The sequence below is a fragment of the Typopeltis vanoorti genome, chromosome 13 (genome assembly GCF_054136105.1).
Source record: "Typopeltis vanoorti isolate ZY-2024b chromosome 13, IOZ_Tvanoo_1.0, whole genome shotgun sequence".
NCBI lineage: Eukaryota > Metazoa > Arthropoda > Arachnida > Uropygi > Thelyphonidae > Typopeltis > Typopeltis vanoorti.
The window spans coordinates 39,055,682-39,068,754 of record NC_143561.1 but is presented as its reverse complement, the minus strand read 5'-3'; the positions used below and the strand labels follow the sequence as shown (position 1 = coordinate 39,068,754).

At 35.8% G+C, this 13,073-nt stretch overlaps 1 protein-coding gene across 1 annotated transcript in view; it reads left to right on the top strand.

The window, feature by feature from the left end:
• The window catches only part of LOC150100066 (tripartite motif-containing protein 2-like), a 101,532-nt gene that overhangs the window by 67,282 nt on the left and 21,177 nt on the right, over positions 1 to 13,073 (top strand). The window contains exon 3 of the mRNA XM_090402803.1: positions 12,907 to 12,966. The gene's annotated coding sequence lies outside the window, so the exon portion shown is untranslated. The remainder of the gene's footprint in view (positions 1 to 12,906; positions 12,967 to 13,073) is intronic.

The window sequence follows — 13,073 nt, the reverse complement described above, 5'->3', positions numbered from 1 at the left end:
TTGTTGGAACATCCATCCTATTTCCCAGATTTGGCTCCCTCTGACTTCTATTTCTTGCCAAAACTAAAACTCTTCCTCGCTGATCAGCATTTTTCTTCGAATCAAGAGGTGATTGCAGCTCTAGAAGGGTGTTTTGCAGATCCTATCGAGAACCACTACAGGGACGGGATAATGGCGCCGGAGCATCGCTGAATAAATGTATTAGTCTTAAGAGAGATTATGTTGAAAAATAAAAATAATTTTGAAATTATAAATTTGTTTTTTCACTGTTATGCTGAGAACTTTTCAGACTACCCTCGTAGTTATTAGTTCATTCATTATAGTAACTATGAAACATATTTTAAATCCTGAATTCTTTATGTAGTATCACCTGTGTTAAATATTTAATTCTTCATTATCATCACAAACCATGGGCTCACTGCCTGTTTCACTATCTTCTTCCACCTTTCTTTGTCCAGTGCATAATGTCGCAGTTTTTCTACAATTATTCCACACCAGTCTTTTATATCGTCTATCCATTCTCTGTATGGTGTACCTCTTCTGTTTAAACCATCCAAAATACCAAACATCAATGTATTTATCTTCCGGTCTTCACTCATTCTACAGATGTGTCCAAATAATTGCAGCTTCTGTTTTATAATCTTCTGCATTAGATTCAATTTTGGTTGTATCTTCTGATAGAGCTCTTCATTGGTGATTTTCTGTACCCATCCTATTCTTAGAATCTTCCTGTAACAGGTTCTTTCAAATGCCAAAATTCTTTTTCTTGATTCCTTATTTATTACCCACGTTTCAGATCTGTACAGTACACCACTGACAATGCATGTTTCCAATACTCTTAGTTTTGTTTGCAGACTGATCACTTTACTTTTCCAGATGTTATCCATGGCCTTCAGATTTGTTCTTCCCTTTGCAATCCTGATCTTTATTTCTTTTTTACAGGCCAAGTCATATGGCAGTTTACTTCCCAAATATGTGAATTGTTCTATATTTTCTATATTAGTTCCATCCACTTGTATCTTTTGTTTCATGTTCTTCTCACCAAATACCATTGTCTTTGTTTTTTCAAAGTTCATAACAAGTACTAATCTCTTCCTTTCCTCATTTAACAGTTTCAGTTTATTTTTGTAGTTCTCTTTCATCTTCTTCAATAATAACAATGTCATCTGCAAATCTCAGATTGTTAATTCTCATTCCGTGTACGGATATTCCTTTGGCATCTTCTTTCATTTTATCCATTTCTCTTTCTAAATGTGCGATGAAAATGCTTGGTGATAATCGGTCCCCCTGTCTAGTACTTCTGCTTGTTTTAAACCATTTCCCCAAATCATCACCTATTCTAACTGCTGCAACTGCATTCTGATAAACATCTTTTAATATAGCTATTAGTTTTTTATCAATTCCATAGGATTCTAGAACTGCTAATGTCACTTTCTGGTCAATACTGTCAAATGCTTTCTGAAAATCAAAGCAAGTATATATGTTTTTGTTTTTTCTCCTAGCTTTCTCTGCTATTAACCTCATTGTCAAAATCTGTTGAATTGTAGTTCTATCCTTCCTAAATCCTGCTTGCTCATCTGCAAGGTATGCTTCCAATTGTGTTCTCAATCTTTCTGTCAATATGATTATCATCACTTTACCAAGGTGAACTTATCAAGGCAATTGTTCTATAATTTTTACATTCTAGCTTATTTCCTTTCTTGTATAATGTTACTAATATTGATTTCACCCGCTCCTCTGGCATTTTCCCTTCTTTCCATACCATATTACATAGTTGGTGCATTTCTGTAACCATACTTTCACCACCGTATTTAATCATTTCTCCAGTAATGTGTTATTGTTACCAGGACTCTTGTTGTGTTTTAGCCATCCTATTGCTTTCTCTACCTCTCCTCTTAAAATGTCCATATCATGCTCATTACCTGGTGGTGATATCTGCTTCAATTCTTCAGTCAGTTTCCCAAAGCTATCTGAATCTAGTTTTTCTTCATATAACTCACTACAGTATCTTGTCCACTGCTGTATAATTTTTTCTTGATTCATCAGTACTTTGCCTTTTTCATCTTTAATTGTGGTTTGTTTTGGTTGCCACTTTCTATTAATGGTTCTGATCATTTTGTATACCTCCCTTGTTTTATGCTCTCCATAGTACTATTCTATATTGTTGCATTCGGCTTCTAACCATTTCATCTTATCCATTCTGACTGCTTTTTTCCACCTCATTACACTTTCTTCTACATTGCTCTTCTATTGGTTCTGATGTATCCCTTCTTATCTTCAACATTCTTTTCTCCTGTACTAATTTCAGTGTTTCTTGTGTAATCCATTTCTTCTTGATCTTCTCTTCTTCTGGTACTGTTTCTTCAACTGCATCTATCACCTTCATTACTCTTTTCACTCTTAAATTTTAGTTTTTTTCTTTCTCCACTTTTAAGTTTCTTTTCTAACACTTTTCTGTACCTTCCTATTTCTGCTTCACTTATTCGTGCTGTATCTCTTCTATTCTGATGTTGGGGTTTATATTTCTTTTTTAATTTCATCTTGATGTTTTTGCAATCACTAAACTATGGTTCCGAGTCTATATCCGCTCTTTGAAAAGTTCGACATTGCTGTACTGATGTTATCCATCTTCTTTTAATCATAATCATATCAATCATGTTTTTGGTTTTCCCATCATTTGATCTCCATGTCCATTTTCTGCACTCCTTTTGTTGGAATCTTGTGTTACAGATCATCATCTCGTGGTCCACAGCAAATTCTAACAATTTTTTACCTCGTTCATTTCTTTCTCCGAAACCATATTTTCCCATGATCTTTCCCAACCATCGTTATCTATTCCAACTTTGGCATTCTAATCTCCTTCAATAATTAGCACATCTTGCTTTGGTATTGTTACTATTGTCTCTGTCAGATCTTTGTTGAATAAGTCAATATCCTCATCTGTGTTGTCCGATGTGGGTGTATATATATGGACTATTGATATGTTGAACGGCTTTGCCTGAAATCTTGCTACTATGATTCGTTCATTAACTGGTTTGTAGCCTAACAGTGCCTCTCGAGCTGTTTTGCTAAGAAGGAAGCCAACTCCTGCTTCATGCATGGTGTCATGTCCAGACCATATTACTTCGCATCCATTGATCTCTCCAGATGATGTCCATATCATCTCTGCTAATCTTAGTATATCCCACCGATATCTCTTCATTTCCTCACGAAGTAGTTCTAATTTTCCTGGCATCCAGAGTGTCTGCACATTCCACGTTCCTAATGATAACAGTTCTGTTAGTTTCAGTTTCTGTTTCCTTTCGTATCCCACTTTTCGATCCAATCCCGATCGCTCGATTGGTATCATGGGCCTTGTTTATTCGGGCGATGCCCGAGCCGGCATGTTGTAGCCATTGATTGTATATATAGGCATCAGATAACAATCGTGTTTTTTCTTTACGGTCAGAGCATCGACACTCATCTGACCGACCCTCCTCCTTTATCCAGGCTTGGGACTGGCATGAGACCCCTAAGGATCCCATGGCGGAGTTATATAATTCTTGTTGATCATTATTTTCATGGAGTCCTGAAATTTACGCTATACGGGATCCGGAAAAGTCGCCCCCTGTAGATGAGTAGGTTACAAAAATGTAAATAATACACCTGATTTTTTTATAATTCTAATTTATTTTGTTTTAATAGAATAAATGCACATTATTATTGTTTAAAACTCTAAGTTGTATGCAGTGCCTCTAAGGTAATGAATCACATTACGATTTTGAAAATCTTGGACTATTGTTTTGATATTAGCACATTTGTAGCATACTTCTTGTTTCTTTGATTGACTGAATTACTGGCAATTGTGTAATTTCGAAATTGTGCAGCCCTTGTTTCTTTAAAGAATCAATGAATCGGTAAATATTTGGGAATAAAGTAGCACAAGTTTCCTGAAATCCCCTGTAAACATTCCACAATTCGATGGCAAAAATGGGTAATTGCCGGCCTCTCTGTTCTCTTTTTCCAATATATGCATCTTCAAAGTAGTTTGCAATCATCATAGCTTCAATGGGGAAGTCATTAGCTTCAACTAAATCTTCAAATGCTTGAATAACGTTATCAGGAAGAATAAATGCCAATGCCGGAATCATTCGGATCCAACGAACAAATTCATGGTCTTGTTTATATCGGACTTTTAAACCTTCATTCTGTACCTTTCGCCAAACGCTGTGGGAAAGATGAAAAAAAAAAAACAACCAGTATTTACAATATCAGGAAATTCTTGTTAGAAGGCTTGCATGGCACTTTGTTCGAAATCTGTCATAAGTCGCTGGGGTTGGAGACCCGGTTGTAGATTTTTAACTTCTTGAAGCAACTTGACGTATTTGGCACAAGTTTTGTTAGGCAGAAGCGTGTAGACCACTGGATTAACTGCATTGAATTGAACCACATGAATTGTATAAAGCAGCTGGAAATGCATGGATACTGTGCTAAAAGTTCCTTCAGAAAACCACTCCTGGCTATGGCCAATAACTAAAGATTGTTACTAGTGGAAAAAATATGCATGCAGCCCCGGAGCAGTTCGTCCTGAGAATCATACATCAAAAACTGTTGTATATTGGCATCGATAATAATTTCTTGATAATTTTGTGGAATTACTAGGTCCTGGAGATTGCTCGGTAAAGCAGGAGTACCATTGTTGCATCAAACATGACAAATGGTTCGTTTAAGTAAATCCTTTTTAGGAAGTAATGCCGTGACATTGGCATGAGCCTCTGCAATTACTGATGCAACAATTTGCTGTGACCGTTCGTTCGTGGTTGTTGCATGTTGCCGTATTTGACCAATCAATTACAATGCTTCTGACGTTGCAGCTTGAGCTGCATAGGTATGTTTAGTTACAACTTTCACAACTGAGCCTTCCGAATCCTGTGTCCAAACAAGCCCTTTTGCAGGTGGAACATTTTTCATCTACCGATTTTCTTTTGCCTCTTATTGACAGAACACTTTTTGCCATTGTACACACAGGATTAATCAATCAAGATACAAAAATAATATGCAGATATTGCACTGCCTGCGGCGCTCAGCTTGTTCACGATGCACCGCCGATAACGAGGCAGCGAAAACAGCAAATGCGCGCTGTCTACTGCGCCAGAAAATGTGAGGAGAGCCAGATGCAGGAACTTTTATTGTGAATTTAGACAAATCAGAACAAGATTCACTTGTTAATGAAAAGACTCCTATAAGATTAGTCACTGTTCCCTCCCTCCCCTGTCCGTCTCTAACCATGTGATGGACATGGGGAGGGAGGGAACAGTGGTCGAGTATGTATTCTCTATCGCCCTCGTGGTCGAGTATGTATTCTTTCCATTGTGAAAGAATTAACAGTTCCAGTTAATTCTTTCACAATGGAAAGAGAACCCTGAAGACATACAAAAGGACAGGAATTAGTTTAAAAGCTACGTGACAATTTGTAACACGAATGTAATTTTGAAAATTTGTTTTTGGAAAAGTTAGAGTTAGCGGAAGTTCAGTTCGAGTACTGAACGAGAGAGTTTAACATTGAATCTCCACTAAAGGGGCTGGGACTTCAATAAAAATTCGAGTTATCAACAGTTGACTGTATTTCCATTTTTGTAACCTACTCATTATCTACAGGGAGCGAAACGAGAGGGACGACTTTTCCATAAACCACACCATACAGTCTACTTAGCTCCATTCTACCGACTTCCTAATGTATTTTTTTGTTTGTTGATTGCATGTATTCTCCAGCAGGTTTGCCTGTTGTTCTTCTGGCTGGTTTTTCTGTTTTGACGTGATGAAAAATTTGGGTTTCTGGGAGGGAACCCTGCTACCTCCATCTGAGAACATTATCTTCCTTTGAAAAAAAGATCCTTATCAAGATTCTTTGCATTCTCCTATGATTCAAAGATCTTTTCTAACCAAATGACATTTGTCATGTTGTTCTTGCAGCTTCTCTAAAAACACAGAGATCTGTTTAACATGACTAGTGCTAGCAGAGCTAGGCATAGTATTCTGAAATGCATTTTAGGTACCGGAAACTGGATTCAAAAGCACTTTGCGTGTTGTACTTCCCAATTTAGTCTGCAAATATAGAGCCTCGAGCATTTTTTGTCAGCACCATGGTAGTTGAAAATGCGTGTAGAATTGTGCTTGCTTGAATTCAGAAAGTTATATTATCATTGTTCCCTTTTTTTGGGACGGGGCAATTTAAATGAGGATATTTTTATCATGTGTTCTCATCCATGAATGGTTATAACTCTAAAGCACATTAGCAGTGCCATAAGTAGCTTTACGTGGGTCCTGTAAAGATTTTATTTTTGCCCCCCCCCCCCTATTTTGGAAAAAAAAATTAAAAAAAACAAATACAATAGAATAGATCAGTTACTTTTTGACTTAAACCAAAAATGTTACAGAATCGGCCCCACAGTGGCAAAATTTAACATTTGAAAATGAAAATATAATACTGATTATTTTTTTGATACTCCATTTCAGACTCACTTCGTCCTGGGCCTGTGCACCTGCCTAGTTATGGCACTGCACATTAATACTGTGCATGAGCTAAGTCATATATTCAGAAACTCTGTTCTAGAGACCAAAAATAGTACTTTTTATGCAAGCATGTGATGGAGTGCAGTATCCATGCTACTGTGGATTTGGAGAGTAGAGATGGTATCCACTCATGCCATCAAAGAATAAACTATTCCTTAAATCTTACCCTGTGTACAAACCAATGAAGTTGTATTTTTGGTAGTTGGCATCAATGATTGTTATAAGATTCAGTTTGCATGGGAAACGTTGTAGCAATTAGTAGTATCAACTCATTCTTTATCAGCATTTCACTGATGGGAAATGTTAATAAGGAAACTATTGGCTGGAAAAATGAAACTGCTGTTAATAGAGTAACCAAGCCATCTAAAAAAAAATAGTAACACACACACACACATTTAACTCCACTTCCTACAGTGTTGAACTGTTTTCACGAATGGAGATCTGGCTCCAAGTGAATATTGCCACATACCTTTCCTTGAGACCCAACATAGAACTTTTTCAAACCACTTCACCCTCCAATAAGTGGGGTGCTGCTCTCACCCAGGCATTGAAATTCATCTCCCACCTCAATGACTGCCATTGCAAAGTGAATTACTATTGCTTTACTAACCAGGGGCTCCTGAAGTGGATGTGAACGTGGCCTGAGAGCAAAAACACTGCAGCACTCTATTTGTCCACTTTCAATTTTAAAACATTGAATCCCCTTCCCCAATTTGCTGACTTCTTTTAGTCAGCCATCCCTATAAGTTGACTGCTAGTTCATGCAGTATTTGCTAATATACTTTTGTAAAATCCAGGAAAATCGCCATATAAGCAGCCTCTCTTCTATCGTGGAGAGGCTTATATGACTTATTATAAAATGTACAAGATGTACACTTTTAAAATTGCCCTATTATAAAATGTACTGAAGTAAGAGACTTACCCTTAACAAACCTATGCTACTCTCTGGAAAGATGTATCTTCATCAGTCCAACTTTGCATCTTATTGATAACCAGCCTAAAGAGAAGGTTCAGGAAAATCATCTCCTACTATACCAGAAACAGTCTACATGCCTCTTGTGGCCTTCTAGTTCTAATGGTATTCTTTCAGTTACACTTAGAGATGTATCCATGAACTAACACCTGTTCTGTATCATCTCTACATTCTTTATATACTCTGGCACTAATCCCCAGACATGAAAACAAGCCTATATTGAATCTATTCCAAAAAAAGGGGAGATAAAAGTCTACCATCAAACTATGTATACACATCGCCTTCAACTCAATCTTCTCCTCCAGAGTAATTAAGTCAACTTCTTTACTGACTAGAGGACAGTCAGTTTTTTGTAAACCTAGTATATTACTAATGGGTGGACTAAGGATTTTTTTTCTGTTTTCATTAATTTTATTTTTATTATTTTTTTTTGTATGTTTTAAATTATTTTTTATATCATCTGGAAACTACCCTAGAAACCAAAACCAGAACTTTTTCATTTCAGATTCCAGTAGTGGCTTGTAAAAGTTTTGGGTGTATTCCCAGTCATCCATGCCCACTATAGCAGTGCTTCCCAAACTTATGGATGCCAAGGCCCCCCCTTTGGAAAAATTAAAATATTTCACGGCCCCATCAAAAAAAAAATCGTAATATAGACGCATATTATTATAATATTTATTGTATTTATATTCAATACAATTTATATTCAAGATTTAGCATTTGTAATATGTTTTTGCATTTCTTATCAATATCTTTGAAATGAAACTTATATGAATAAGCATATATTTACTAATATTCATTAATCGCAGAAATACGCAAGAAGCAAAATTTGTGAACCAACGCTAATGTGCGATTTTTTCCACTAAAATATAAAAAAGAACAAAAAAAAAAAGTTAAATTCATTTCTTTTAAGATTAAAAAAATCAAAAAATCTACTTAGTCTTAAAACATTTAAAATTTGTTTTCATTATTTCACAGCCCTCCTCAACAAAAAGTACGGCCCCCAAGGGGGCCACGGCCCACAGTTTGAGAAGCGCTGCACTATAGGACTCAAACCCACAGTCTGTTGGTTGGAGAGCAGATATGCTAACCACTCAACCAACCATTTTGGCAGTTAATCAGTGCTCTGAAAGTCCCTCTTGACATTTCCATAACATTTGATTGTGTCCGGCATCAAGGCCTGTCTGTCAATTGCCTTCCTTTAATCTACCTTCCAACCTCTGTAATTGGATAGCCACCTTTCACTCTCTGTCTCTCTCTCTCTACAAATTTCTTTACCAGTCAAGAGTGCTGTAGGACTCTATTCTGTTGCTTCTGCTCTATCTTCTATATTGACTGAAAAATTAATTTATCTGGAGTGGTGGATAAAGTATTGAAAAAGTTGGTGAAAGGTAAAATACAACAGTGGGTAGATAGAGGGATGCAATACTCCAGTGTTTCTCAAACTTCAGATATCTGCATACCTCTTCTTAAATTTTCATTATTACCAAGTACCCCTAATTATTAAAAAATAAATTCAATAATTAATTAAAAAATAAATTAATTAATTTAAAATATTAATTAAAATTAAATATCTATTTTATTTAAATTTATAAGTTCATGTAAACAAAAAATGTGATTTATTTTTAAATTTTGGTTCTTTAGAGATGTCAGACGACACATTCTTATCAATTTCATATGCTCCAGGTGCAATATCAATGTTTTCTTGTAGCTTACAACTACTTGTATTTGTTATATTGCTCTCTTTTGGGGGTTTTATAAATCCAATCTTTAACCAATGATCCATACGTAAGAATTTGAAAGCTAAAAAAAAATACTGTATTTACTCGAATATAACTCTAACTTTTTTGCCAAAATTAAAGCTAAAAAATCGTGTTGCGAGATACGTGTGGGAATTTTCGGAAACTAAAGTTTTCAGAAAAAAACTGAAAATGGCGCGACTTACCAAGAAGCTCCTACTTTGGCATCGAGAACAGTTTCTTTGTGTGCATTGTCAATGTCATCTACCCAAATAGCGTCATCCTCTTTCCTATTATTTCAAGCAAAAATTGCCAGTAATTTACAAGACTTGAGATATGTAGAGCAGCAAAGAACTGCATATGATTGGTGCTGTATTAGCAAAAGATCGCACAAACCAAAGACAAATTAGCATTTCAACAGTTGAGTTGCAATGCTAATTCCCTTCAACCGAATTCCATAATATCTGAAACACATTCACTATATATTTCTTAGTTTTAACACGTTAACGACGGGGATGGTGTCGAGCAAAACCATATGTTCCACCGGCAACATGGTTTTGCTTGTCTATAAATAATTTTCTGTTGGAGAGGGGGTGTGATTCATTAGTTAGTGCCGTTATCCCGGCTGTCTCTAATTGCATTGTTTGTTGAAAAATATAATGACTCCTTTAATTATGCATAGCCAAAAATTGCCACGTATCCCAATGACCTTTCGCGTACCCCTGGGGGTATGCGTACCACACTTTGAGAAACACTGCAATACTCCATAGTTGGCAACATGGCTTTGTAAAGGGCAGGTCCTGTATTAGTAACTTATTCACATTTTATATTTATATAAGGTGATAGCAGAATTGGATAAAGGTAATGGCTACACCATGATACTGCTTGCATTTGACAGAATACTACATGGAAAACTATTACAAAAAACCTGGAGCAAATGGGAGTGGATATGAGGCTAGTAGCATAGATGGGGGATGGCTGATGGACGGATGCCAGAGAGTGGCATATGAGGAAGTGGAATCTAGGAGAATGATAGTGACCAGTGGAGTATACCTTAGGGTTTGGTATTAAGATCACTAATTCTTAATTTCTATATCACACTATGACATAGGGAAAGATTTAAGAGGGAATATTCAGTTGTTTGCTAATGATGCAAAACTGGGGAGAGCAATACTTGATATAGATATCCTGTAGGATGATTTAAATCAATTGGTATCGTGGGCAAAGGATAAAGATTGTCAATTTGATGTTACAGAACGTAAGGTGAAAAGACACTTCGGTGAAAAGATTGCATATAGTGTATCATATTGATGGTACTGGATTACAGGAAATTGATGAGACTTGGGGATAGTAGTGGACATATGAATACAGCTGAAGTTAAGAGAGCATATTGCAAAAGTTGGTAAAATAGCTCAAAGGATTATAGGTGGCCAACAGCAGGCCTGCGGCAGGATAAAAACTATATTAAATTATATGTATTATCAATTTAGCTATTAGTTTCGACCACAGATTTTCTGATTGATATACTAGTCATATTCATTATTTCTGATGATGGAAACATTTATATTCTCAACATGGAATCAAAATTGCTTTAAAAGATTACTCAATTTATAAAATCTACTGCTTCTCTGTGCGAGTTGTAGTAGTGGGAGTGGCAGATTTCTATGCGCTCCAGAGTAACACATCCTTGAAAGTCACTTGCTCTGCTCTGGTTACAATGATCAGTTTCAGGACTCAGTTTCAAATATTTTATATTGTTCTCCCAGTAGTAAAATGATTTAACAAATATAGCAATTCAATATATATAACTATTTTCTTGAAAAAATGCAGAGTTTATTTTTATTTAAGTTCTGTCTAAAAGGGTGCAGCCCATCACGCTAGCACTCGTCACATATTGGCCCGCGTATAGAATGAAGTTGGCCATGCCTGACTTGGATGATGAAAAATATGCTAACAAGTAAAGATAAGGAAGTTATTATCCCTCTCTCTATAAAGCTATGATTCGGCCACATGTTGAGTACTGTGCACAGATTTGGTCACCTAGATTTCTTGGGGACCAGGAGGTGATAGAGAGGATTTAAAACTAGTGACCAAAATGGTGACAGGTCTGTGGAATACTCCCTATGAGGATAGGTTGGAGATTTGTCGGTTAAAGCTTAGTTGACAGACAGAAAAGAGGGGACATGATAGAAACTTTTAAGATATTAAAGGGGGTTTGATAAAATTGATGCAAGTGAAATTTTTCAATATATAACAAATAGTCAGAGAACTAGAGGCCATCCATGGAAGTTGTGCAAGAATGTGGTTAGCAGGGTATACAGACCATAATTTTTTCATGGAGAGTGGTGAGCGAGCGGAATGGATTTCCAGAATTGGTTGCAAGTTCCCTGACGGTTAATGGATTCAATAATATGATAGGATTTGTGTGTATATTGGTTAATTAGGGTTTCCCACAATGAGTCGCTGGACCCCATGGAGATGCCATAAAATAATAATAATTTTTTATTTAGCCTTTTGTATGTAATTCAGTGGGTAACCTAAAATCACAAATTTGACAGTTATGCTATTTATATGAAAGCCACTAAGAAGAGGATGAGGACTAGATTTTTTCTCTCATAGGGTGGTGCATGATTGGAATGGATTGCCATTGGATGTTGTGAGTGCAAGCAGTGTGAATGAATTCAAGAATAAGTATGATAGCTGGCATGTGTAGTATGTGGCCTCCCTCAATGAGTCTCGGACTCTCTGGAGGTCTTTCTTAATAATATATTTTCAAAAGTGTGGAATATTGTTTTGTCTAATAATGCAACTCTTTGGAAGAAATTATTTTCTTCCATCCTTTTGTACATAATCATAGCCTGAATGACTTGCATGTCAGTTTCAGTGATATGCTGAACAACCTGAAGCTTATTCATAGTCTTTTTAGAAACAGTTGGTTACTTCAAACTTGCCAAGTTAGTGCTGTCTTAAGAGTCAATTCATGTTGAAGGGGAGAAAGGAATAAGGCAATGTATGACTTCATCACCAACACTCAGTCACATGCTTTATGTGACTGAGTGTTGGTGATGGGATTTTTCATCCTCCAAAACAGGCAAATTGGACAGATGAACACACACACACAGCTTATAGATATAACAGACAATGCAGATAGGATTACCCTCCTCTTCCCCATCAATTGTAGTAATCAGGTTTCTTAGAAGTAAAGTTACTTCAGATGGGATGGAAACTTTTTTGACTTAACCAGGGAAGTAAAAAAGTGCTTCATCTTATTTTTCACTTTTCTTATTATGTTTTGATTAATTTTCATATTTCATAAATTTTATCTTAATATAATAATAATACAAATAATATATATATATATGTAGAAAGTATTTTTACCATGGGTATAATTATGTTAAAGATACCAAGCAATTTTAAACCTGGTTTTACTCCATTTTTCCCAAGTTTGCTTACTTGGGAAAAATGGAGTAAAACCAGGTTTAAAATTGCTTGGTATCTTTAACATATATAATACCAATAGCCAGGATATAAAGCTGATTATATTTTAAACAATTGGTATTTTCATCATTTTCCAATGGCACTTTAATTAGATCCTAGTATCTTCATTATTAAATTAACCTCAAAATAATGAAATATTTTCAGGTTATCTGTCAAAATGGAGGCGTGCTCTATACAGCTTGATGTCATTTCCTGAAATTATAGGTAAGAAACTTTTATTACATTTACTATTTTGTTCTTTGTATTGAAGCAAGAAAATTATAGACTTCATAATGACAGAAGAATTGATTAATTTAATGAAAGCTCAGTTG